General features: G+C 42.7%; 1 protein-coding gene across 2 annotated transcripts in view; it reads right to left on the bottom strand.

The window, feature by feature from the left end:
* Positions 1-18,659, bottom strand: part of RNF144B (ring finger protein 144B) — a 192,802-nt gene extending 174,143 nt beyond the window's left edge. The window contains exon 1 of one of the 2 annotated variants that reach the window (XM_073005684.1): positions 18,639-18,659. The gene's annotated coding sequence lies outside the window, so the exon portion shown is untranslated. Of the gene's footprint in view, positions 1-18,332; positions 18,498-18,638 lie in introns of those variants that run through there. The other variant, XM_007973589.3, reaches the window with a different exon arrangement.
* Positions 18,660-27,501: the final 8,842 nt, after the last annotated feature.

Here is a 27,501-nt window from a genome sequence, read left to right as displayed (position 1 = left end):
AGATTGCTTAGGGCCAGGAGTTCAAGACAAGCATAGGCAATATAATGAGACTTCATCTCTACAAAAGAAATTAAAAATCAGCCCAGCCTGGTGGCACACACCTGCAGTACCAGCTACACTGAGAGCTAGGTGAGAGGATTGAGGTGGGAGGATTGCTTGAGACTGGGAGATTGAGGCTGCAATGAGCCATGATCACCTCACTACACTCCAGCCTGGGCGACAGAGGAAGAACTTGTCTCAAAAAAAAAAAAAAAAAAAAAGGAAGGCCAGGTGTGGTGGCTCATATCTGTAATCCCAGCATTTTGGGAGACCAAGGCGGGTGGATCACCTGAGGTCAGGAGTCTGAGAGCAGCCTGATCAACATGGTGAAACCCCATCTCTATTAAAAATACATTAGCCAGGCATGGTGGTGCATGCCTGTAATCCTAGCTACTTGGAAGGCTGAGGCAGGAGATTTGCTTGAACTGGGAGGCAGATGTTGCAGTGAGCTGAGATTGCGCCTCTGCACTCCAGCCTGGACAACAAGAGCGAAACTCCAACTCAAAAAAAAAAAAAAAAAAAAAAAAGAAGAGATGAAACGAAAAAGATAATTGACTCCATTGAAAGCACAAATGATAGAGCACTAAGAATGTTAATGCTAATGGCTTTAAAATGGTTGAAAAGATAAAGGATGGAACAGAACACATAAGTCAAGAAAAGGACACTATGAAATAAAAGGAGATTCAAAAAGAACCAATAGAGATCTATTAAAAATATCATTAGTGGAAAAAAAAAAAAAACCTAAAGTAGGCCATTATAACAGATTGTATTGTTACTCAAAAATACTCCTTTCTTCTTCCCCTGGGGAGGAATCTAGTTCTGCATCTCGTTGATGTTGGGCTGGACCACTAACTCATTTTGACCAATGGCCTAAATGACAACTCACCCAGTCGTAAGCAGGGGATTTAGGAAGCATTTCAAGCCCCAGTCAGCCCTACTGCCCACCATGAGAACCTCCGTCCCAGAGAGGAGCCGCGCTCTTTCTTCAGCCTGGGTCTCAGAGTGAGAAGGTATGTGAGGTCAACTGAACATGACCTTGGAGCGGAGACACTGCTCTCCACCTGCAGCCACTGATGTGCAAAGTGAGCAAGAAATCAGGATCGGCTGTAAGTCACTGCGGGGGTTTGTTACACTGAATTATCAAAGCAGAGACTGATCAGTAGAGCCAGCTGAAGATTAAAGATAAAGCTGAAGAAAGCCCAGGGCACAATACAGAGGAAGAAACATTTAATGGGAAATATATGAAGTTAAGGAACACAAGAACAGAATTAGAATTTCTGGTAACGCTTATAATAAATCAGAGAGTGTAAACTAGAGAAAATAGGGAGCGTATTCATTTTCTGTAACCGTGAAACAACTTAGGACAAGTTGTTTCACGGCTACAGAATTCTAGAGCAGGACTTAGGGGCTGCTCTAGAGTCCTGGTCTCATCGCTCTCAAGTCATTTGTTCATTACAGAACAAAATGACTTGCTTCTGTAAAGCCAGTGGGAGAACTTCTTTCTGGTGAGCTTTGGCTGAGTCTTATGCGATGAAATGTAGTCATGGGAGTCACACTATCCCATGTCTTTACACCCATCATCTTCACAAGTCACACCCACACTCAAGGGGACCCTTCCTTTACAGGGCATATATACCAGCAGATAGGAATCCTGGGCCACACCTTGGCATTTTGCCTACCACAGGGAAAAAGCAGTAATAGAAAATGGACTATGCTTCGCTGTGTGCGGTGGCTCATACCTGTAATCCCAGCACTTTGAAAGGCCAAGATGGGCGGATCACAAGGTCAGGAGATCAAGACCATCCTGGCTAACACTGTGAAACCCCATCTCTACTAAAAATAATAATAATAATAATAATAATAATAATAATAATAATAATAATAATAGTAAAATTAGCCAGGCATGGTGGCGGGTGCCTGTAGTCGCAGCTACTGGGAGGCTGAGGCAGGAGAAGGGCATGAACCCGAGAGGCGGAGCTTGCAGTGAGCCGAGATCGCGCCACTGCACTCCAGGCTGGGGGACAGAGCCAGACTCCACCAGGAAAGGGCAGGGCAGGGCAGGGCAGGGACTATGCCTAAGGCATATTCTAGCACTCATGCTCTTACCACTATACAAAAGGATAGCAGGCATTCAGCAGTGCACCAGGGCAACACGGCATTGTCCTTAGAATTGTACAGGCACAGGAAGGTTTTACACTAGAACTACAGAAGGCTGAGTCATGTCTTCATGCCCAACCATCACCTTTCTTCCATCCTTCCAGGCCAATCTAATAGCCTACCTCTGGGTCCAAAGTTCCACTTCTATGAAATAAATTGCAAGTGTTTCCCGCCATTGTAGGTATTTTCTGTGCAACTCACACGTGTTTTTCAAGCTGTATTTTCAACTTTTAGGAACACATTAATAGAACTGTTATTTAGATTGTCCCCTTGTCACTCCTTTGCCATTAAAAGACTTTGATTGAGTAATAACGCTGCAAATTCTGGGAAGATAATCTAAAAGCTAATTCAAAGCCCTTTTAAAATTCCTAAAAGCTGAAAAGAGAAATGCATTAGCATTCTCGTTTATTCTACATTTTATTGGCTAATGGGCATCATCTTTATTGTTTTATAGGAACGCACACATTTGTTTTGTTTTGTTTTAATTGACCAGTGGCAGAATACAAATGGTGAACAATAAATCTTAGCTGTTTATTGCTTCTGTGATTCTCTGGAACAGAAGGAGAAGAATGCCTTATGTGCTTATCACACACAGGCAATATCTCAGATCATTTCCCCAGCTGTGGAACAGATTGTAAACCTCATTTAAAAATTACCTAATGTAGGCCAGGCATGGTGGCTCATACCTGTAATCCCAGCACATTGGGAGGCCGAGGCAGGCAGATCCTTCGAGCCCAGGAGTTCAAGACCCGCTGGGCAACATAGGGAGACCTCTTCTCTACTAAAAATTTAAAAATTAGCTGGGCACGGTTGCGCGCATCTGTAGTCCCAGCTATTTGGGAGGCTGAAGTGGGAGGATTGCTTGAGCCCAGAAGACAGAGGTTGCAGTGAGCCAATATCATGCAACTGCACTCCAGTCTGGGTGACAGAGTGAGACCCTGTCTCACAAATAAATAATTTATTAAATAATTTTTTAAAATAAAATTACCTAATGTAGGCCAGGCATGTTGGCTCATGCTTATAATCTCAGCATTAAAGGCAGGAGGATTGCCTAACCCTAGGAGTTCAAGACCATCTAGGCAACATAGGGAGACCCCCATCTCAAAAAAAAATTAAAAAATTAGGCATGGTGGCACGTGCCTGTAGTCCCAGCTACACAGCAGGCTGAGACAGGAAGATCGCTTGAGCCCAGGAATTCAAGGCTGCAGTGAACCATGATAGCACCATTTCAGTCCATCCTGATTAATATGGTGAAGCTAGATAGAGCCCCGTCTCAAAAAAATTAAATAAATAAGTAAATAGGCCAGGCACGGTGACTCACACCTATAATCCCAGCACTTTGGGAGGGGCCAAGGTGGGTGGATCATGAGGTCAGGAGTTCCAGACCATCCTGACCAATATGGTGAAACCACATCTCTACTAAAAATACAAAAATTAGCCAGGCATGGTGGCACGCACCTGTAGTCCCAGCTACTTGGGAGGCTGAGGCAGGATAATCACTTACACCCACAAGGCGGAGGTTGCAGTGAGCCGAGATCACGCCATTGCACTCCAGCCTGGGCAACAAGAGTGAAACTCCATCTCAAAAAAAAAAAAAAAAAAAAAAAAAAACAGTAAATAAAATTACCTAATGCATATGTAAATTGATTTCAATGGTCCTAGCATCATTTTAAGAAGTGAAAATAGTTATTCTGACATTTCTGTGAATACGTTTAATTCACAAAATAGTCATCTCTGCCCTTCTCTTCTATCCTTTTGCTAATCATATATCACTGAAAATCTATAGATGGTTTTACATAAATGACTATTATACTGAAGGGGTCTGTTTTCTCCATTGTCTCTTTGTGATGATTAATCTTATGTGTCAACTTGACTATGGGATACCCAGATAGTTGGTCGAACATCATTTCTGGGTATATCTGTGAGGGCGTTTGTGGAAGAGATTATCATGTGAGGCTGGCTGTGATGGCTCACGCCTGTAATCCCAACACTTTGGGAGGCCACGGTGGGCGGATCATTTGAGGTCAGGAGTTTGAGAGCAGCCTGGCCAAAATGATGAAACTCCATCTTTACTAAAAATACAAAAATTAGCGAGGTGTGGTGGCAGGTGTCTAATCCCAGCTACTTGGGAAGCTAAGGCAGAAGAATCGCTTGAACCCAGGAGGCAGAGGTTGCAGTAAGCCAAGATCATGCTACTACACTCCAATCTAGATGACAGCAAGACTGTCTCAAAAAAAAAAAAAGAGAGAGAGAGATTAACGATTAACATCTGAAGTTTGAGTAAATCTGAGTAAAGAAGATCTGGGCAGTGTGCAGTGGCTCACGCCTGTAATCCCAACACTCTGGGAGGCTGAGGTGGGCAGATTCCTTGAACCCAGGAGTTAAAGGCTAAAGCGGTCCACCCGCCTTGGCCTACTGAAGTGCTGGGATTACAGGCGCGAGCCACTGCAGCCAGGCTGCCATGACTTTTCTAATTATTCTTAAATAATTAAGACACTTCAAGGCACCCAAGTCCAGAGAATCAATCCCAGTTTTGTAATCGATGTGTCCAATCTAATATAGCACTCTAACTCTTCCAACTTGATGTGAAGTTAAACCTCTCTCCTTCAGCTGTGGCCTGCTGAATGAACACTAGCCACTGGTACTGGGAAAGGTAGACATGGAAAGATTCTATTCTCCTTAGCTAGATTGCTAATTTAGGCAACCTCAGTTTCTGATACTAATCCCTCATTCTGGGGAAGCGGTGGGGGGAGGAAGAGGCAGAAGGAAGGTTCTTCCTTGATTAAGACAATTCAATGACCTAAGGCTGGTGATCTACAGGCTTGGTGGGCATTTAAAGCTTACTTCTCTTGAGCCCCAGGTGGGATGGTAGTGGTGGGGATGGGAAGTTGGGAAGTAGAGACGCTCCCAGCCCACCCTCATCACTGGAGATATTTCACCTGCAGATTGCTTTCTGCAGATGGTTACTTACGGCTCTTTCTTGCTGGGGTCCAGGAGGCATGCTTACACATGATTTGAGATGACCCCAGGCCCCCTCAGTGACCTGTGTGGTCTACCTTTGGTCTCTGGAAAACCATCTCTGCACTCTGTGCTCTATCAAACTATGAGACGATGTGCTACATTTCTTTGGCTCCACCATCAGAGGAGCTAGCCAGCAGAGCAGGTCTCTTGTTCTTTAGATTTCTCAGGCATGCACACTGGTCCACTATGCCTTTCAATCTGTGGGGCGGGATGCACATTAAATACTCCAAAAGGTCTGCATAATACCCCTATCTCTAGATGTGGGTTGAAGGGGCAAGGACCTTACACCCCTCTCCCATGGTGGCCAGGAGGGAGGGACTCAAACCCATCATCAACTCTCTAAAAATCATCTTCTAGTCTTACCTTCTTGGCCTCTCCTACCTGTTTCATTGGCCGGATGTGGTCCGTGAGCTAACCTGGTTGGAGGACAATGCTGACCTGTTCTCCTGTGCTTCCTTTTCCACCTGCTTTGTGTTCTTACCTGACTTTGGAATGCGGCCTCTATTGTCTTAGGCCACAGCTAACACGGAAACTAAAACGGTTCCATTTTAACATCCTGTGTTTACATGAGTACTCATATTTCTATCAACTAGTTGATTTTTATTTGTTTTTAGTTAAAAAAAAAAAAAAGCAGGCCGGGTGCGGTGGCTCAAGCCTGTAATCCCAGCACTTTGGGAGGCCGAGACGGGAGGATCAGGAGGTCAGGAGATTGAGACCATCCTAGCTAACACAGTGAAACCCCGTCTCTATTCAAAAATACAAAAAACTAGCCAGGCGTGGTGGCGGGCGCCTGTAGTCCCAGCCACTCGGGAGGCTGAGGCAGGAGAATGGCGTGAACCTGGGAGGCGGAGCTTACAGTGAGCTGAGATCTGGCCACTGCACTCCAGCCTGGGCGACAGAGCGAGACCCCGTCTCAAAAAAAAAAAAAAAAAAAAGGCGTTCTGTTGGCTCACAGACCCTAGGAAGCAGGGTTTGAACTCCCAATAGTTAAATAACCCCAGAAATGAGGGCTTAAGGGCCAGCTATAAAAAGGAGTCATGACAATGGGTGTTGAGGTGGAATGCGAGCTTAGAGGATACAGGAGCAGGACTCAAAGGCAGAGTCAGAGTTCCTGACCTACACACCCTACGGCACACTGGACTGAAGTTACAGGTTTTCATTCTCCCAGTCCTGCTTCTCCTTTTCTATGACTGCACCGTGTACCATAATCATCCAAACCAGGTCTCTAGGATTTATTTTAGATTCCTCCCTCTGTCTCTCACCTGCCGTATTCAATCAGTCATCAAGTCCCATTCACACTATTTATATACCATCTGTCCCATCTAGCCCCTCCTCCCATCCCCTCTGCCACTACTTTCATTTAGGTTCTCACTAACTTTGACCTGTGCTTTTTTTTTCTTTTGAGACTGAGTCTCGCTTTGTCACCCAGGCTGGTGTGCAGTGGTGCGTTCTCAGCTCACTGCAACCTCCGCCTCCCGGGTTTAGGCCATTCTCCTGTCTCAGCCTCCCGAGTAGCTGGGACTACAGGTGCATGCCACCACACCTGGTTAATTTTTGTATCTTTCGTAGAGAGAGGTTTTCACTATGTTGCCCAGCCTGGTCTCAAACTCCTGGGCTCAAGCTATCAGCCTGCCTCAGCCTCCGAAAGTGCTAGGATTACAAGTGTGAGCCACTGTGTCCAGCCTAGATAGTAGTATTTTTAATATCCTTACTTGAAAAAATTTAAATATGGCAAACTTTTAGTCCTTACTTTTTTTTTTTTTAATTTTACTATTCCTTCATATCTAAATCCAGTTTCCTAATCTTAAGTATCTGTCTAGCTACTGACCCATCTCTCTCCTTTCTCTATCTTTTCCCCTTCTTCTAAGGGGAAAACATATTTTTTTTATTGGCTGTTTACACTTTCCTTGCTTCCTTAACCTCATTAATCAGTCCAACTACAGTCTTCCTTCTACCTGCATATCTCTACTGAAACTGCCTGTGGCTGAGCTCCTAATTGCCAAAGCTACTGGAAATTTCTTTGTCATAACACATGACACTAATGACTATTCTTTTAGTCTTAAATGTCTATATTCCATTTAATTCCCCGACTTCACTCTCTTCTGGTCTTCCTTCTACCCTCTGGCTACTCCTTCTTACCCTCCTGTTGACTTCTCCTCTATGTCCTCAGGGTTCCATTGTTGAAGGTCTCTCTGCTTCACACTCCTTCTGGGCTATCTGGGCATGGCTATTATCATCAGTCTGAGTTCTGACAATTCCTATATAATTATCTCCCACAATATTTACAGCTCTATGAGGTAAATGTTACCTTTTCCCAGAGTTCAAACGCTGCTTTCCAGGTGAAGGAAATGAGGCTAAGAAAACTCAAGTATTATCTGCAAGAAGTTCCATCATTAGGGAAGTATTCAGTCCACAACCTTCTGAATCCAGAGGTTATGATTATTTGACTCTAAAGCAACTGTTTTAAGGATAAAATAATGCATAAACATTTGCAGACTGAAACAAACAAAAGGCTTATATTTTAATGAAATTCAGACATTTTATAGTAAAGAAAATTTTGTAAAGTCCAAATTCCCTTCTCTAATATCGTGTCTTGCTCTCTCCCTTCTCCCTGAAGTGGTAAAGCAAATCAAAATGCATTTCTTTCCTTTTTTTTTTAAACAGAGTCTTACTCTGTCACCCAGGTTGGAGAGCATTGGTGTGATCTAGGCTCACCAGAACAAAATTACAGCTAGGAAGGAGGACTAAGTTCCAGTGTTCTATACCACTATAGGATGACTCCAGTTAATAATAATACATAGTTTCAAATAGCTAGAAGGAAGATATTGAACTTATATAGTCTCAAATAGCTAGAAGGAAGATACTGAATGTTCCCGATACAAAGAAATGATAAATGTTTGAGATGATGGATATGCTAATTACTATGATCTGATCACTATACATTATATGTATCACAACGTCACTATGTACCACATGAATATGTACAATTATTTGTCAATTTTGCAAAGTTTTAAAATAATGATAAAGCCAGAAGCAGGAAATAACCTAACACAAAAAGAAAATATGACTTCAGCATTTATTAATAATGATAATAATTGATTTAAATAATCCTAGATTGTATCAACAAAAAAACTAGGAAGCATGGGAGCTGGAGAAAGAGAGGTAGTAAATGTGCCAACTTTCCCATCTTGCAGAAATAATGTTAATAAATACCATTTTCTCCTGGCATTGATTAGGGAAAACATGCATATACATATGCGTATATATATACACACACACGCACACAAACAAAAACATTAACATATATATACACAAACAGAAACAAAAACCCAAAAGGCAGCAGTAGTGGATATTTAAAATATGAGAACTACCTTCCAAACTATCACAGGGAAAGTGAGCAAATATAATAGTATTATCCAGATAACAAAAGAAACAGTCTCAATAACGCGGGCAATTCTTATGATATATTGTTAAATTCTTTCCAAGTAGGTCAAAAAGCAGAATGCATAGAAAAAAGTGTCAATTCTGTAACAACAAAATTAGTACACATATATACTCGCACACATTATTGTAGTAAATAACTGTGAAAGTCACACCAAATTGTTAAATGTGGTTATCTCTGGATGGTAGGTTTGGAGGTAGTTTTGATATTCATCTTTAAAGTCCTCTATTTTCCCAACCAAAAATGTAAAATAAGGTAATTGCCTGAAATGCTCCTTAACCTCTTTCATAAGCCTATTTATTTATTTAGAGACAGGGTCTTCCTCTATCGCCCACGCTGGAGTGCAGTGGCACGATCACAGCTTACTGCAGCCTCAACTTCCCTGGCTCAAGCAATCTTCCTGCCTCAGCCTCCTGAGTAGCTGGGACTACAGGCGTGCACCACCACACCTAATTATTTATTTGCTTCTTATTTATTTATTTTTTTTTTTCAGACAGGGTCTCACTCTGTTGCCCAAGATGGAGTGCAGTGGTGCGATCTCGGCTCACTGCAACTGTCGCCTCCCAGGTTCAAGTGACTCTCGTGCCTCAGACTCCTGAGTAGCTGGGATTACAGGCATGTGCCATCATACCCAGCTTTTTTTTTTTTTTTTTTTTTTTTTTTTTTTTTGTATTTTTAGTAGAGATAGGGTTTCACCATGTTGGCCAGGCTGTTCTCAAACTCCTGGCCTCAAGTGATCGGCCCACCTCTGCCTCCCAACGTGCCAGAATTACAGGCATAAGCCACCACGCCCACATCAATTTTTTTTTTTTATTTTGTAAATACAAGGTCTCACTATGTTGCCCAAGTCAGTTTCGAACTCCTGAGCTCAAGCAATCCTCCCACCTCGGCCTCCCATAGTACTGAGATTACAGGTGTGAGACACTGTGCCTGGCCCATAAGCCTATTTATAAATTTAAATTTATACAAAAACAATTTTAAGTGTAATACTCTCCAAATACTCTTACCTCTTTCCACTCACATGGTTTCTCAGAAAATATTTAAATAATGATAAAGTATGCTAATGAAGAATATGACTTTTTTTTTTTTTTTTCCTGAGACAGAGTCTCTCACTGTTGCCCAGGCTGGAGTGTAGTGGTCTTATCCTGGCTCACTGCAACCTCCACCTCCCAGGTTGAAATGATTCTCCTGCCTCAGCCTCCCAAGTAGCTGAGATTACAGGTGTGTGCCACCATGCCTGGCTAATTTTTTGTATTTTTAGTAGAGGCGGGGTTCCACTATGTTGGCCAGCCTAGTCTTGAACTCCTGACGTCATGATCCACCCACCTCGGCCTCCCAAAGTGCTGGGATTACAGGTATGAGACACTGCATCTGGCTGAGAGTATGACTTTAAAAGAAAAAAATGTCATGACTAATTAAATATTCTAGGGGAAAGTATTGTTACAAGCAGTTGCTTGACTTTTTTCCGTGTGTGTGTGTGTGTGTGTGTGTGTGTGTGTGTGTGTGTGAAAAGCAAGGTCTTGCTATGTTGCACAGGCTAGTCTCAAACTCCTCGGCTCAAGTGATCCTCCCACCTCTGCCTCTCTAAGTGGCGGGATTATAGGCATGAGCCACCATAACCCAGCTACCTTGAAAATTTAAAGCAAGATTTCATGAGACACTAATTACACATTCTCCAAAAGAGGGGGCAAAGGTGGGAAAGGGCAAACATTCTGTCAACCTTCCCAAGCTGCAGACCAGAAAGCTGAGCCCTGCCAAGAGAATGGCTGAGGGCCAATTGCTTTACGTACTAGGCCCAAAGTAGGGCCTTTCAAAGTGTTTACAAAGGTTTTCCATGAACCTCCTAATCAGAGAATAGCCTTTGCCTTTGGGGATATGGAAACAAATGCATTGGAAGAATGTAGTGAAAGAGAAAGAGAGCCTTCTCCAGGTGCCAGACTTTCTCCTAGGGTAGAAGCGGTAAGATTCCACTGTAATGAGGCGACTGTTCACCTCTTCATGTAAAAGTTTAATATTAACCAAGCACAATAAATAACAAAGGCCAAAAGAAGCAGATTAAAATGTATAAATTCTGGCCGAGCCTGTAATCCCAGCACTTTGGGAGGCCGAGGTGGTCTGATTACCTGAAGTCAGGAGTTCAAGACCAGCCTGGATAACATGGTAAAACCCTGACTCTACTAAAAACACAACAAAATTAGCCAAGCATGGCACCTGTAATTCTGGCTACTTGGGAGTCTGAGGCAGGACAATCGCTTGAACCTGGGAGGCAGAGGTTGCAGTGAGCTGAGACTGCACCATTGCACTCCAGCCTGGGCAACAAGAATCAAACTCCATCTCAAAAAAAAAAAAAGTGTAAATTCATGGAACTGAAGGTAAAGTTTGTACTACTACTAAACTGTTCGATTTGTCTCAGATTAAGAAATATTTTGTATAGAAAAATGACTCTCGAACCTACCGGACTAACGTTCATTTTTAAAACAAATATTTTGTGAGCTACCCCTTTTTTTATCCTGAAGTGAAATTCATAGAAAATATAGCCAAATACATACATACTTTAAAAACAAAACAATGCAACATCTTAATTATAACATAAAGGAGACATAAAGTAAATTCTAATAAAGTAGTACACATTTTAATTTAGAACTGCTCTGACAGGATGACGACACTAAAAGACAGAACTCCTAAAAAGCCTGGAATAAAAAGTTATTGTGCAGTAAAGAATCACTTGCAAAGTGCAATGGAGGCTGTGTGCAGTGGCTCATGTCTATAATTCCAGGACTTTGGGAGGCTGAGGTGGGCAGATCACTATCACTTGAGGTCAGGAGTTTGAGATCAGCCAGGCCAGTATGGCGAAACCCCATCTCTACTAAAAATTCAAAAATTAGCCAGGTGTGGTGGTATGCGCCTGCAGTCCGAGCTACTCCAGAGGCTGAGGCAGGAGAATGGCTTAAACCCAGGAGGTAGAGGTTGCAGTGAGCTGAGATCGCGCCCCTGCACTACAGCCTGGGTGACAGAGCAAGACTCTGTCTCAAAAAAAAAAAAAAAAAAAAAAAATTGCAATGGAGAGTGTGCAAACTTGTCATATTATAGATGTCTTGTAAATCACCAAAAGTGTATGAAATTACTTTTTAAAATGGGTGTTTAAAGACATCTTGATTATTAAGGATTCATTTTGCTTTGGAACACATTTTTTATTTTTTAACCATTCAACATTTATTATGTCCTACTATGAGCCATCCCTGGGATGCAGAAATGAAAAAAAAAAAACCATGCTTCCTACCCTCAAGGAACTCACAGTCTAATGAGGGAGATGGACAAGTAATTAGACAATACAGTGAGCTAAGTGCTGTGATTAAGGGAAATTTTGAGAACAGGTTGGTAGGAGGTAACACCTGAATTGTCTTGAAGTTCATGTATGAGATATAAAAACACACTCTTTTGCTATTATTATTTTTCTAGGATTGTGTATATGTATGGAAATTCATGGAGAAACATCTGGAAGGATCAAACCAAACTAAACTATTCCACAAGTATTTCCTAAATGTGTCAAGTGCTTTTCTAGGCCTTTGGGATATATCACCAAACATAACAGACCAAGATCTCTGCCCTAGTTGGGACTTGTATTTTAGTAGTGGGAGTCACACAATAAAAAATAAATAAGTAGAAAATATGTTGTATGTCAGCTGGACATGGCGGCTCATGCCTAGAATCCCAGCACTTTGGGAGGTTGAGCTGGGAAGATCACTTGCAGCAAGGAGTTCAAGACCAGCCTGGCCAACATGGCAAAACCCCATCTCTACTAAAAATACAAAAATTAGCTGGGCATGGTGGTGCATGCCTGTAAATCCCAGCTACTCGGGAGGCTGAGCCAGGAGAATCACCCAACCCACTGCAGAGGTTGCAGTGAGCCAAGATTGCACCACTGTACTCCACTGTATGCCGTTGTACTCCAGCCTAAGCAACAGACTGTATCTCATAGCACCTATAGCAGCTATCTCACCTTACAACATACAACATATACATTATTACATATAACATATATGTTACAAATAACTTATGTTATATATAACATGATATATAACATTATCTATCATATATGTTGTATGTCATATATGTTATATATCATGTTATATATAACATTATATGCTGTTATATATGATATATATTATATATCATATATAACATATGTTGTATGTTGTAAGGTGATATATACATATATGTTGTATATGTGTGTATATATGTTGTATATATGTTGTAAGGTGATAGGTGCTATGGAAGAAAAAATAAAGAGTCTAGTAGAGATGAGGTCAGGAGTCTCTAACCTCGGTAGGAATGGTAGGAACGGTAGTGGGGTTGGGTTGCAGTATGAAATAGGGTGATGATGTTGACCTCATTGAGAAGGTGCGAAGTGAGTGAAGACAAGGAGGTGAGGAAACTTGTCAAGTGCATATCTGGGGAAACAATGTTCCAGGCAGGGGGGAAAATTAGAGAAAGGCCCTAAAGCGGACATGTGGTTGGCACATTGAAGCGGTCATTCCTGCTGGAACTGAGTGAATGAGGGATAGAACAGGAGGAAATGAGGTTAGACAGCTAAGAAGAAAAAGGTCTGATTAGGTGGTATCTCCTACAATATTATAATAATTATGGAACACATATTTTAAATGTAGTAGTTGTCTTTAATTATTAAATCGATACAAGACTACTGAGTTCCACATGTTAAATACACCTAAACTGAAATTTTAAAACATATGAAGACTTTGCAAAGTCTTTTCAGAATCAGGAAATAGCTCAGATATCTTAAAATGAGTATATCATCATCTATAGACTCACTCTACAGCTTGTACCTATTAGGGAAGCAATGTGGCATGTTAGAAGGTTATGCATCCTTGATCAAGATGCTCCCTTCTCTGAATCACAGATCTGTATAAAGGGAATAATAATCGCTACTTCTTAGGTCTCTGAAGATATTTTCTTAATGTAGGTAAAGTACCTCAATAAATGGTAGCAGATTGTGGTACTAGCAAGAATCTCTCTCTAAATGGTCTCTCAGGATTGAATTCAATCCTTTCAATGTCTGTATATAAGTACAAATTATTTTATAACTAGTGAGAGTAGATCTTCAAGACGGATGATCTTGAAAGATAAAAGCATCAAGAAGTAGGACTTCCAGACCAGGTGTGGTGGGTTGTGCCTGTAATCCCAGCACTTTGGGAGGCCAAGGCGGGAGGACTGCCTGAGCCCAGGAGTTCGAGGCTGCAGTGAACTGTGATTGTGCCACTGCGCTCCAGTCTGGGTAACAGAGCAAGACCCTGTCTCTTACATAAAAAGAAGAAGAAAGAAGAAGAAGAAAGGAGGAAGGAGGAAGAGGAAGAGGAGGAAGAAGAGGAAGAGGAGGAAGAAGAGGAAGAGAAGGGAGAGGAGGAAGACAAGGAAGACGAGGAAGAAGAAGAATGAAGAACAATGAGAAGGAGAAAGAAGAAGAAAAGAACAACAACAACAACAACAACAACAACAAAAACTACTACTACTACTTCCAGGGCAAACTTTAATTAATTAAGGTTTTGAGGCCGGGCACAGTGGCTCACGCCTATAATCCCAGCACTTTGGGAGGCCAAGGCAGGTGGATTGCTTGAACTCAGGGGTTTGAGACCAGCCTGGGAGCTTGAACCAGCCTGGACTTGGTTGGCTGAATCATGTTTGCTCCCAGTCAAAACGGCAAAACTCAGTCTCTACAAAAAATAAAAAAAAATATATATATATATTTTTTTAAATAGCCAGCCATGGTGACACATGTTTGTGGTACCAGCTACTCAGGAGGCTAAAGTGGGAGGATTGCTTGAGCCCAGGAGGTCAAGGCTGCAGTGAACCTAAATTGCATCACTGCACTCTAGTCTGGGTGACAGAGCAAGACCCTGTCTCAGGAAAAAAAAAAAAAAAGAAGAAGAAGAAGGAGGAAAGGAAATAGAATTTTGAGAGCTAGAACCTCCAGTAATAGTTTCCATTAGTTCAGATGAAAACCTCTGGGCTAGGGTGTGAAGGCTAACTATTCCTGAATGATTTGCTGATTTACTAAGTCATGCTCTTCACACACCCATGACCTTACTCCTTCCTCTCTCTACACTCATCTCTCTTCGTGTACTACTCTTTTCTTGTGTCAAGTCAGCTGAAGAAGTCCCATTCAATATAATGAAAAACCTAGGATGCTGGTATAGAGTAGTTCACTGCCTTTGTAAATGACTTACATTGCCTTTAATGCCACATTTTTTGTAATTTTTTGTTTAATTAATTGTAGACACAGGTCTTGCCATCTTTCCCAGGCTAGTCTCCAACTCCCAGGCTCAAGCGATTCTCCTGCCGCAGCCTCCCAAAGTGCTGGGATTACAGTTGTGAGCCACTGCTCCCAGCCTAATGCCACACTCTGAGTTTTGTTGAAAATCTAGCTGAGATTTGTAACCACTTTGCTGTCACTGCTACATTATTAAACTCATATATAAATTCATTTCAAATGAACAAAATTCTCATTACTACAAGAATTGGAAAGAATATAAAATGTAATGTCTATTCTCAGTTTGGATTATACTTATAAGCACTTCAGTATTCTCTATATAAAGAAATGATTAAAATCTAGATGACTTTTAAAGTGACTTCTAATTTTAATACTCTATAACGCTATTATTTCTACATAGCTGAATCATTAGTACATTATCATAGCTCAATGAAATAAGGCAATTTGTGGTGTAGGCTGCACTAAGGCTACGCTCTTCATGGTCAAAGTTATTTCTTAGAATACTGAGCTAAAAATGTAACTGCATTCTGCAACCTATGCAAACATGTTCTAATTGATGGGAGGGGAAAAAATGCAATTCCGAGTGCCAACAATTCCTCTGAGTTAGCGTGGCAGGGATAGTGTAGAGTCAGTGAAGCATCAAGTTACAGACCAAATTAAAGGTCTGGAGAAGAGTGGCAGGGTCTAATCATCCATCATCTGAGATTGCCAGAACTGGATCTACTACCCTTACTCACTCACAAAAGACCGTTCTATGGAAGCTAAGCACACAGACTTCGGGCTTCAAACATCTTTTTTTCAAAAAGGACTTCTCGTTCCAAACAGATCTTTATGAAATTATTTCCTTGAAGCTCTCAGTTCTGTCATTTTAAAATTGCCATCAAAAAGTAATCAAAACCTAATGCTTACAGTGTTCTGCCACAAATAAAAAATATTGTGGGTTTTTGTTCCTATTAAAAACATATGCGACATATATATTTATGGAAGTCCCAGAACCAGTGTACACACATACACAAAAACCTTAGGAAAATAATGTTAATAGTTTTGCCTAAACCAATAAATTTTATACTGTGCTCTGTCCATAACTACCCTTATTAAGCTAACACTTTGCAAAGGTCAGCAAGCAAGGAATATTTCTGCATATTTTGTGGCATAGGTTGCAAACCTTAGATCTATAGGGATGAATTAAGGTCACTTTTAAAATTCAGACAGTATTTTCTGGACTTGGTTGACTGAATCATGCGCATCTGCACTATTTTTCCTGGGGGAAAGTTAATTTTAGAAAGGAGAAAAAGTTTGCCAGGAAAACAATCACATTGGCTCAATCTCTAGACAGTGATTCTTTTCTTAAAAGTTCAAAATGCTTTACAGCCAGCCTCCTGCTTGCCCTTAATAGCCTTGAAAGCGGGTATGGCATATCATCCCTATTTCGTAACAGGCATCTGGTTTCATAAAAAGAAATGTAAGTTTTAATGTTATAACTACTTTAGGGTACTTTTAAAAACTGGTCCTTCACCTCAATGTTTCAAAAGACAGAAAATAAAAATCTTTATTTTCCCTGGTAGTTATCTTCTGGTAGTTGGTTAAGTACTTACAATGGTTCAGGTACATATACGAATATATGAAAAGTAGCAGACATGCATCTATGACAAAGTTCAAGATGGAGAAACATTTCGTATTTCTGTAAATATGATATAATTTACAGACTCTCTTACTCAATTCAGGATAGAATAACTTCGTTCAAATAATTAGGAGTGAAAACAGGATCTAAATTAATATGATCACTCTTCCTTCTAGTTCCTAGAGATAATAGTCCATTTGGGTCTTTAGCCTTAAAGTAAGAAAAATGTAAAAATGTCAACGGGCTGCATTCCATCATTGACAAAAAGTCAAGGGAGCATTGAAGGAAGATTTTCTGATTCTCTGGAGAATGGGCCTCAACCCTTTCTAAATGCCAGAGTACTTGTGAAAGAATTCTTACATTTAAAAAATTGATATTTAAAAGCTGTTTAACCAGGTCTCCTAGAAGTCTGCATTTCCCCCAATGTTATATCAGAGTTTCAAATGAATGTTAACTCTTCCTTTCCAAAATTGCTGTCTCGGGCAAGGCGCGGTGGCTCACTCCTGTAATCCCAGGACTTCAGGAGGCCGAGGCGGGCGGATCACTTGAGGTCAGGAGTTGGAGACCAGCCTGGCCAACATGGTGAAACCCCCGTCTCTACTGAAAACACAAAAATTAGCCGGGCATGGTGGCGTATACCTGCAATCCCAGCTACTCGGGAGGCTGAGGCAGGAGAATCGCTTGAACCCTGGAGGCGGAGGTCGCAGTGAGCCGAGATCGGGCCACAGCACTCCAGCCTGAGCGACAGAGCGAGACTCTGTCTCAAAAAATAAAAACAAAATTTTAAAAATTACCTTGTCAGATCCAATGATACAGCACCAATCCCACTAATCAACTTGAGGGGAACTAGTTTTCACCCCTTTCACTCTGTTTTTATTCTCTATTCACACTAATAGACCCAAGTGATGCGTAGCCACAGTGGGTGGCCCCTCTCTCTTCTTTGCGGACCTTACAGATACTTTGGGGGTATGTTGCAGGGGCGGGCATCATAATTACCTGAGGTGCTTTTTAAATATACTCAAGCCTGAACACACACACACACACATGCATGCATGCACGCACACGCACACACACACCAGATTTCTGAATCGGGATTTCAGGGTGGGGTCCAGCTTTTTTCCCTGGCGCCTAAGAGCTTTTGCTTTAAGTTGTTAAAAAGTTCTAGCACCGCAGTCACCCTTAAAATCTTGTACACTTATCATAATACTTAAGGGGGAAAAAAAAAACAACCACTTCAGCCTGTGCCAATACGAAAAGTAAGACAGTGCATTTACTTTGATCAAGAGTCAATATTCCTCCCAAAGTTAGGATAGTAAAGGAAGGGGGGCGGGGGGAAGGTATGTTCTGGAAGGAGAAGGAGTTCTGACCTTTCAGCCTGGAAATTGTTACAGACCCTAGGGGAAATCTTTGCGTCCGTGTTTGCGCCACACACCTGGAGAGGGTGGATTACTCCTGCCAGCCCTGACCTCAGAGCCGGGGGTGCGGGTTTCGGGAGCTTCCCGGGGGCGGGGAAGAAAGTCGGGAGTAGAGCGTGGAGAGGAAGCGGGGGTCCGGCGGACGGTGGAGTGGAAACGCAGATGGCCGGAGGGTCTGAGCCCCAGTGGGCCGCCGGCCGGGGCTTCAGCCCTGCGCGGAGGGGACCTGGAGACGAGGAAAGGGAGGGAGAAGGCGACGAGGCGGTGACAGCCTGGGGGAGGCCGAACTGGCCCCTCGCAGAGGCTCCAAGCAGCTCGAGGGCGAGCGCTGCACCCTGCGCCCCTCCTTACCTTGCGCCTGAGGTCCGAGTAAGGAGAGGGAGACCCCGGAAGGCGCAGGGCTCCCGCTAGGGCGCGCGCGCGCTCGGGGTCCGCTATCAGCTTCTGCAGGCTGCGGCTTCAGGTATCAAAGGCATTCAGGTCGCCTACCAGCCCTTTGGCGCGTCTCGGACCCCTCCTCCGCCCCTCGCCCCGGCGGCCCTCCGCCCCGCTCCCCTCCGCCCCGCGGGCGCCCGCAGAGCCTCTTCCTGGCTGCTGATTCCAGAGAGCTTTGGCCCCTCTCCGCGGCCGGCCCTCCCCCGGCGCGCGCGCACTCACCTCCCCCAGAAACGCACCCTCTTTAGGAAGGAGGCAGCGAATGCGGTCCTTGAAATTCTAGGCGCTGGGCAACTTCAGAAAACCCTTTTAAAATCTTTGATCTGCCCAATGAGGTTCAAAGTAGGGCACCATGTATATTCATCCCCTGGCTCCGTCCTCTTCTTTGTCTTAACCACAGCATTATTTAACACCTGATATTCGTGTTTAGGTTGAACTCTGAGAATCTCCTGCCAGGCATTTTAATTTTCCCAAAATAACTCCTTCCGCTTTATTGTTTTGAAAATGCAGACATCCCCACTTTATAAACTTGGGTTGCCAGGACGTTAGATTGGCCTCAGAAAGCAGATGTTCAGCTGCACAAGACAGAGCAAGTCTCTTCCCAGCAGCGCTGCTACCTGCCACCTGCCACCTGTAAGGGCCCTGCGTCAGGGCAAGAGCGGTTAATTACACCCTGGCTTTGGTTACCGAGCATGCCCGGAGCCTCTGTTCTCACTTAGGACTCAGTTCTGAGGCTTAGGTTCTGGAAAGAAGCAGGTGGATGTGTTCAAAGAAGAGAGTTCTAATGCAGAAAACCAGCAAAGGGCAGAATTTACTGAATAATACAGAGAAAAAGAACGATGGGAAGGGATCCTGGAAACATGACAGTATCTTGGATAGGAAGATGTTTGAGGGCATAATATAAATAAATTATAAAAGAATAAATAGAAAAAAATTAAAAGTTAATAAAAAACTATGAAATAAATAAAAATAACATAAAAAATAAAAAGTAATTTAAAAATAACAAACATGACGGTATCACTAACTCCCAGGAACCTGAAAGTGACATAACCCCTGCTGGGAATGTGGAAGTTGAATTGTTAAATGGCACTCCACTCACTCATTCATTCACCTATCAATATATTAATAGTATACATTTATGGAATATGTTAAAGGCAATAAAGCATTATTCATAGTCATTATAAACGCTGCTAGGAATCAACTTCTCAACCAGTTTATAACAGGGCCCTGGAAAATGCAAATATCTATTAAGAGATACCATATTAATCCACTGTCTTTTTCTAAATTTATCAAATAAGTTTCTCATCTGAAGGCTGAAAAATGGGCACTTACTAAAAACTGTCAGGTTTGTCTATTAGATAGAAGGCAGATATCAGAAGATAAACTCACCAGTCAAGTTACTACAATTGAAAGAACCAGCTTAGCTGATGTAAGAAGAGGTGAAGGGGGAGGAGGAGAGAGGTCAGCCAAAGACTAAGCTGGCATTCCTTTTTTTTCTTTGAGACAAGGCCTCGCTCTGACACCCAGGCTGGAGTACAATGGTGCTATCATGGCTCACTGCAGCCTCGACCTTGGGCTCAAGCAATCCTCCTGCCTCAGCCTCAGAGTAGCTGGGACTATAGGCATGCATCGCCATGTCCAGCTGATTTTTGCATTTTTTTGTAAAAAGAGGGTTTCGTCATGTCAGCCTTGCTGATCTTAAACTCCTGGGCTCAAATGATCCTCCCACCTTGCCCTCCTGAAGTGCTGGGATTACAGGCATGAGCTACTGTGCCTGGCCTGGCATTCTTTTTTCTTCTGTCAGAATAAATGTTTGCCAGTCTCACACTAGCAAGCATTCAATAAATACTGGGTGCTGAGGATGGAACAGCTATCAGAAAGACAACATTCCTGCTCCCATCAAGCCAATTGGGAGGGAGGGTGTAGATAAGAAAACAGGCTATTAAAAGTAGATGCTCTCATGGAGGATAACACATCCAGGGCAGTATAAATGAGACCTGAAGAGTGAGGGTAATTTGGCCCAGAACAGGAAAATAGGAGAAGAGTTTTCCAGTAGGATCACCAACATGGAGAGAAAGCCAAAGGTAAGAAGGAACATGGCCATTCACTGTGGCTGGAGGATCTTTTCTCTGGGGTGGGAATCAGGGAGACTGGGAGGAACAATGTAGAGACAAGGCTAGAGAGATGAACAGAAGTCAGATCATGTAGAGTCGTCTAGGCCATGTTTTAAAAATTGCACTTCAGGATAAAGAAAATGTGGTACATATACACCAAGGACTACTACTCAGTCATTAAAAACAGAAGGAAATAATGTCTTTTGCAGGAAGTTGGATGGAGCTGGAGGCCGTTACTGTAAGTGAAGTAACTCAGAAATGGAAAATCAAATACCATGGGTTCTTACTTGCAAATGGGAGCTAAGCTATGGATATACAAATGCATATAGAGGGGTAATCATGGATATTGGAAACCCAGAACAGGGGAGGATGAGAGGAGGGTCAGGAATGAAAAATTGCATATTGGTAACAATGTACACTACTCAGGTGACAGGTGCACTGCAATCTCAGACTTCACCACTATACAATTCACCCATGTAACAATAATCCCTTGTAGCCCAAAAGCTACTGAAAATTTTTAAATATTTTTCTTAAATCAAAAAATAAAAATAAAAATTATACTTTAGGCCAGGCACAGTGTTTCACACCATGAACTTTGGAGGCTGCTTTAGGAGGCAGAGGTGGGAGGACTGCTTGAGGCCAGTTCAAAACAGCCTGGACAACATAGAGAGACCCTATCTCTACAAAAATAAAAAATTGAAAACTTAGCCAGATGTGGTGCCATGAGCCTGTAGTCCTAGCTACTCAGGAGGCTGAGGCAGGAGGATCTCTTGGGCCCAGGAGGTCGAGGCTGCAGTGAGCTATGATCGCACCCTATGCTCCAGCCTGGGTGACAGAGAAAGACCCTGTCTCTAAAAAAATAAAACTGAAAAATTACACTTGATCCTATAGACGATGGGGAGGCATTTAAGTGTTACAGACAACATAATAATGAGTTGTTGTTTTTTTTTTTAAAGACTTCTGGCTGCAGGCAGTGAACTAATGAGGATGGGAGGTAGGGATGAGAGGAAAGAGGATAAATCTGGAAGAATATCTCTGTAAAGGACACTTAATCAATAAGTATCAGGCCAGGTGCAGTGACCCCTGCCTATAATCCCAGCACTTTGATAGGGTGAGGTGGGAAGATCACTTGAGCCCAGGAATTCAAGACCGATCAGCCTGGGCAAATAGGGATACCTCATCTCTACAAAAAATAAAACGTTAGCTGGGCATGGTGGCATGTGTTTGTGGCCCCAGGTACTCAGGAGGCTGAGGCAGGAGGATCCTTTGAGCCAGAGAGGTCAAAGCTGCAGTGAGCCATGATCATGCCACTGTACTCCAGCCTGAGTGACAGATTGAGACCCAGTCTCAAAAATCAATCGATCAATACCAATGTAGAGATCCTCATACCTTTGTGGAATCTAAATTCAGTCCCATGACAAGTTCCTAAGAGACAAGCTTTCCTGGAAGGGAAGAGAAGTGTGGAGGGAGGAGGGGTCACTGGTGGTAAACAATTGAGAAACATATTGGTAAATAGAATTTAGAGAGAAAATGGCTTTTTAAAATTAAATATTTATACAGTGACGCTATCTCACACAGTTCAAAGATAAAAGAATGTTGATTTGTAACTGAGTAGTGGAATAAATTAAAGGGAAATTGACACACAGGAGGTATGTTGATATATATCCCCAATTTCCTACCATGTAAAAGCAAACCAGCACGCTCCTGCCTCTTCTCCCTCTTCTTTTGAGAGAGTTATTTTCTTTTTTTGTTTATTTGAGATGGAGTCTCACTCTGTTGCCCAGGCTGGAGTGCAGTGGCACTATCTCATCTCACTGCAACCTCCGCCTCCCGGGTTCAAGCGATTCTCCTGCCTCAGCCTCCCAAGTAGCTGGAATTACAGGAACCCACCACCACACCCAGCTAATTTTTGTATTTTTAGTAGAGATGAGATTTCACCATGTTGGCCAGGGTGGTCTCGAACTCCTGACCTCCAGTGATCCGCCCGCCTCGGCCTTCCAAAGTAAATGTGTGAGCCACTGTGCCCAGCTATTTCTATTATCCCTCACTCTAATCATTTTATAGTCTTCCTCAATTTGCACCCATCTGTCTGAAGTCAAAGTCCACCCTAGGCTAGTCCAAGTGCATTGTTGTTTATAACTAATTAATCACAACCAGTTGCAGGTCTCTTTGTTCCTTCTCCATTGTCATTGCTTCACTTGACTAGCTTTTAAAAAAATAATTTAAACGTTTTTACAAACCAATGTTCATGCTACTTCCTTCCACTAGGCCATGCTCTCTAGATTCACTAAGGTCTAGGCAGCTATGGCTGTCCCTGGGAGCTGAGCTACCTCGCTGTAACCACAGTGGGCTGTACTCAGAAGACTTAATGGAAGGCTAGAGTGCTCGGGCTAGGGTGCTGGGAGGTAGCAGGGCTCTCCTGATGGATCCTCCCACCCGAGTCAGAGCAAATAGGCCAAGAAGAAAGGAAGAGGGAAAGGCTGGCTGGCCTTAGGAGGGCAGAGCAAGAGCAAGACAGCCAAACATCTCACCCCTCGATCACTCAATTCATAGTATTCTTTCAGATAATTTGCTACCTTCTGTCTACCATTTCAATTTGGTTTTTCTCAATTTCCTTTGTATTTTTTTTCATTTCTATTTATTCTCTCCTCTTTTTATTTTACCTGAAGACCGAGGAAAGCTGGGTGTAGTTCAAAGGCCTGAGAGCCAGAGAGCCAATGGTATAGATTCCAGCCTTGGTCTGAAGGCCTGAGACCCAGGAGCACCAAGGGCAGGAGAGGACTGATGTTCCAGCTCAAGCAGTCACCCAGAGTGAATTCAATCTTTCTTCACTGTTTTGTTCTATTTGGGCCCTCAATGAATTAGAATGAGTTATAACAAGAAATGTTTTACTTATTAAAGTCCAGATTAAAAAATAAGATTTCGCCAGGCACGGTGGCTCACGCCTGTAATCCCAGCACTTTGGGAGGCCGAGGCGGGCAGATCACTTGAGGTCAGGAGATGGAGACTAGCCTGACTAACATGGTAAAACCCCATCTCTAACTAAAAATACAAAAATTAGCTGGGCGTGGTGGCACATGTCTGTCATCTCAGCTACCTGGGAGGTCAAAGCAGGCGAATCACTTGAACCCAGGAGGCAGAGGTTGCAGTGAGCCAAGATCGCACTGCTATACTCCAGCCTGGGCAACAGAGTGAGACTCCCTTTAAAAACAAAACGAAACAAACCAAAAAAAAAAAAAATGAAGACAGAAAGAAAATTAAAAAATAGAAAAAATAAGATTTATAGAAATATTTTAGAGTTACACATATCTATTTTCGAAAATAACACCCCATTTTGACAGTCTTGGGACAATGTTGTTACCTAGCCAACTTGTAGTAGAAATCATTTTTCTGACTCTGATGTTATGATTTGGCCAAGGGCATTAAATATAACCTGAGTATTGAATCTTAGCAGAAAATCCCCCTCCTATAGAGATGACCTCCCTGTTTTGTTTTGTTTTTTAACAGCAAATAAGGGCAATAATACCAAGGATCTATGCTTCTCTATTCCTTTAGTCTCATTCCATGGAACAGTTGACAAGATATATTAAAGAAATGTGTTACAAATAATACTCTTAAAGTTAGAGCAAAATTAGTTACTAGGAGCAAAAGTTTGCTAGCCATTCATCCTTTGTTCTCCAAGTTTTCTAAGCCTCACCACCATTTCCCTTACCTCCTCCAACTGCTTACCTTGAGGGTCCTCCCTGACCATAGTCGAGCCACAATATCCACTTTATTATCAACTGACTGGATATTATTGCATTCAGATATTTTTCAAACCCAATCTTAAATAGCTACACTGTACACTTTGGCTAACTCACTCCACCAAAATAGAGTATGATATCTTGTTTTTAGAAGAACCAAATGTGTCAGTATATTTATATTTATAACCAGGTTTAAAAAACAATCTGGTCATCAGCTTATTCAAGCCATGTTAGTTTACTGACTTGGTATCACTGGACCTTTTTTTTTCTTTTGAGATGGAGTTTCGCTCTTGTCTCCCAGGCTAAAGTGCAATGGTGCAATCTCGGCTCACTGCAAACTCTGCCTCCCGGATTCAAGCAATTCTCCTGCCTAAGCCTCCCGAGTAGCTTGGATTACAGGCATGCACCACCACGCCCGGCTAATTTTGTATTTTTAATAGAAATGAGGTTTCTCCATGTTGGTCAGCCTGGTGTCGAACTCCTAACCTTAGGTGATCCGCCCGCCTCGGCTTCCCAAAGTGCTGGCCTGAGCCAATTACAGGCCTGAGCCAATGCACCCAGCCTGGATGGTCTTTAAATAGCATCCAGACAACAAACTCATGCCACTGTCTAAGAACCAAAAGGGAGTGCACTTTAATTAAACAAATATTTTAAAAGTATTTACTATGTGTCAGGCACCATGCCAAGTACCAGGAGGGAATAATAAAAGGAAGCACAGGGCCTCTGCCCTTGAAACTTACATTTTGGGAAAAACTGATCTGTGTATGTAAGAGACAGATTATGTGCATGAGAAAGATCGGTATGTGTATGCAGTTTATATAAAAACTTCTCACAGGCAAAAGGAGGGAAATGCTTTAAGAATCAGGGTTTTCATAATTGCCAAAATAAAACCAACATATTCTCAGGCATATCCCCTGTTCATCCCAATTGTCCCAGATATGGTTGCAATTAGCCCTTCTGTGTCAGAGACAGCAATACTCATCAGCTACTTCCTGTGTGCCCCTATATTGTCTAAATTCTTTGTGGTTTGGTGGGATCATATGACTGAGCTGACCAATGAGCAGAACCACACAACGGCAGGTATGGGTTCTCCTGCTCTCTTCCCCTACCACCATGAACACAATGGACTTGTGTTAAGATAGTAGATCTACAAGATCAAAGTAGCCTAGAGCAATGAGTAAACCACATGAACGGAAGCCCTGGAGAATTGCCTGAACTGACAGAGATTTACAGAGCAAGAAAAAAACTTGGCAGTTAGGCTACTGAAATAGCCTGTTTTATCCTAATATACTTTCTCATCACATTAACCAAAAAATATTCTGGATCTTCACAGTAAGGGTTTATTTTGGCTGGCATTCATTCATTCAGTAAAATACTTACTATGTGTTAGGCACTGCTTTGGGCGCTGAGAATCCAGTGAAGAACAAGACAAAGTCTCTGCAGCCTCGGGGAGTTTACATTTGTGTAACCAGGTTTAAAAAGAACCTGGTCATCGGCTTATTCAAGCCACGTTAGTTTACTGAGTTGATATTACCAGACTTTTTTTTTTTTTGAGATGGAGTTTCGCTCTTGTCTCCCAGGCTGGAGTGCAATGGTGCAATCTCGGCTCACTGCAACCTCTGTCTCCCGGGTTCAAGCGCTTCTCCTGCCTCAGCCTCCCGAGTAGCTGGGATTACAGGCATGTACCACCACGCCTGGCTAATTTTGTATTTTTAGTAGAAACGAGGTTTCTCCATATATATGTCTGGTAGTAAATAAACAAAAATAAATAAATAAAATTTTCTGGTAGTGATAAATGTAATAAACAGAAATAAAGTTATTACTGATTGGTTCTATACCCTTCTCACTAAGCTTCACCCTTTTCATGTCTTTACTTCCCTCCTTATTCAGCTCAGATTCTGTAGTCCATCACTATCTTCCTTGTCCTGTGTGTATCCTCAACTCACTCACCCTTTTCTCCTTCTTTCTTACTTGCCTAGCAAAATCCCCATCTGGTTAAATGCATTTTTTGGATGTTGTTGTTGCCATCTTCGTACTTACTCCCAGGTAGCTGAATATGGCTGGAGAAAAACAATAATGCTGACTGGTCTCACTCTCACTTTACAGTCACTGATCCCAGAGAGTCCTTGCAGCTACATGGCAAGCCTACAACATTCCCTGATGCATCCATCTCCCATTCTTCTACATGATCACTTCACATTTCCTCTGTCCAAAAACCTTCAACAGGCTCTCTCACACTCACTCACTGTCAAAAATGTTGCCCCGGATTTTACTGAGAAACTTAAAAGGAATAAAAACTTCAAAAACTCCCACTTACATCTGCCAACTCCTGCCCTGCATGGGTACTCAAGTCCACTGTCTTTCCTTTTGTTACAATGGAACAGCTTTCTGTTGTCCTTTTTATTTTTTTATATTTTTATTTTTTATATATATATATATATATATTTTTTTTTTTTTTTGAGACGGAGTCTCACTCTGTCCCCCAAGCTGGAGTGCAGTGGCGCGATCTCGGCTCACTGCAAGCTCCGCCTCCTGCATTCACGCCATTCTCCTGCCTCAGCCTCCCAGTAGCTGGGACTACAGGCGCCCTCCACCGCACCCGGCTAATTTTTTGTATTTTTAGTAGAGACAGGGTTTCACCGTGGTCTCGATCTCCTGACCTTGTGATCCGCCCGCCTTGGCCTCCCAAAGTGCTGGGATTACAGGCGTGAGCCACCGCGCCCGGCCCTGTTTTCCTTTTTAAGGACAACTCTTCTACTTGTGCACTAGATCCCATGTCCTCTCATCTCCGGTGGCAGACATGGAGATGTGTCACCCAGATGCCTCTTCAAGGAAGAATCTGCTGCCCAGCTGCAGACCCCAGAGTTAGCAGGCAGCCTCCATCTGTCAACTCCTTCAGGATCTGCCAAAGCCAGTAAAGTGGAATCACTTCAGTCGAGGTCACACCTTCCTGGGGCTGCCTGCATGCAGTGACTGAGCAGTATGGGGATATAAAAGCTCAGCCACGGCCGGGCGTGGTGGCTCAAGCCTGTAATCCCAGCACTTTGGGAGGCCGAGGCGGGTGGATCACAAAGTCAGGAGATCGAGACCATCCTGGCTAACACAGTGAAACCCTGTCTCTACTAAAAAATACAAAAAAACTAGCCGGGCGAGGTGGCGGGCGCCTGTATTCCCAGCTACTTGGGAGGCTGAGGCAGGAGAATGGCGTAAACCCAGGAGGCAGAGCTT

Source organism: Chlorocebus sabaeus, chromosome 17, assembly GCF_047675955.1.
Source record: "Chlorocebus sabaeus isolate Y175 chromosome 17, mChlSab1.0.hap1, whole genome shotgun sequence".
Classification (NCBI taxonomy): domain Eukaryota; kingdom Metazoa; phylum Chordata; class Mammalia; order Primates; family Cercopithecidae; genus Chlorocebus; species Chlorocebus sabaeus.
This window is presented reverse-complemented; position numbering and strand designations above follow the sequence as displayed.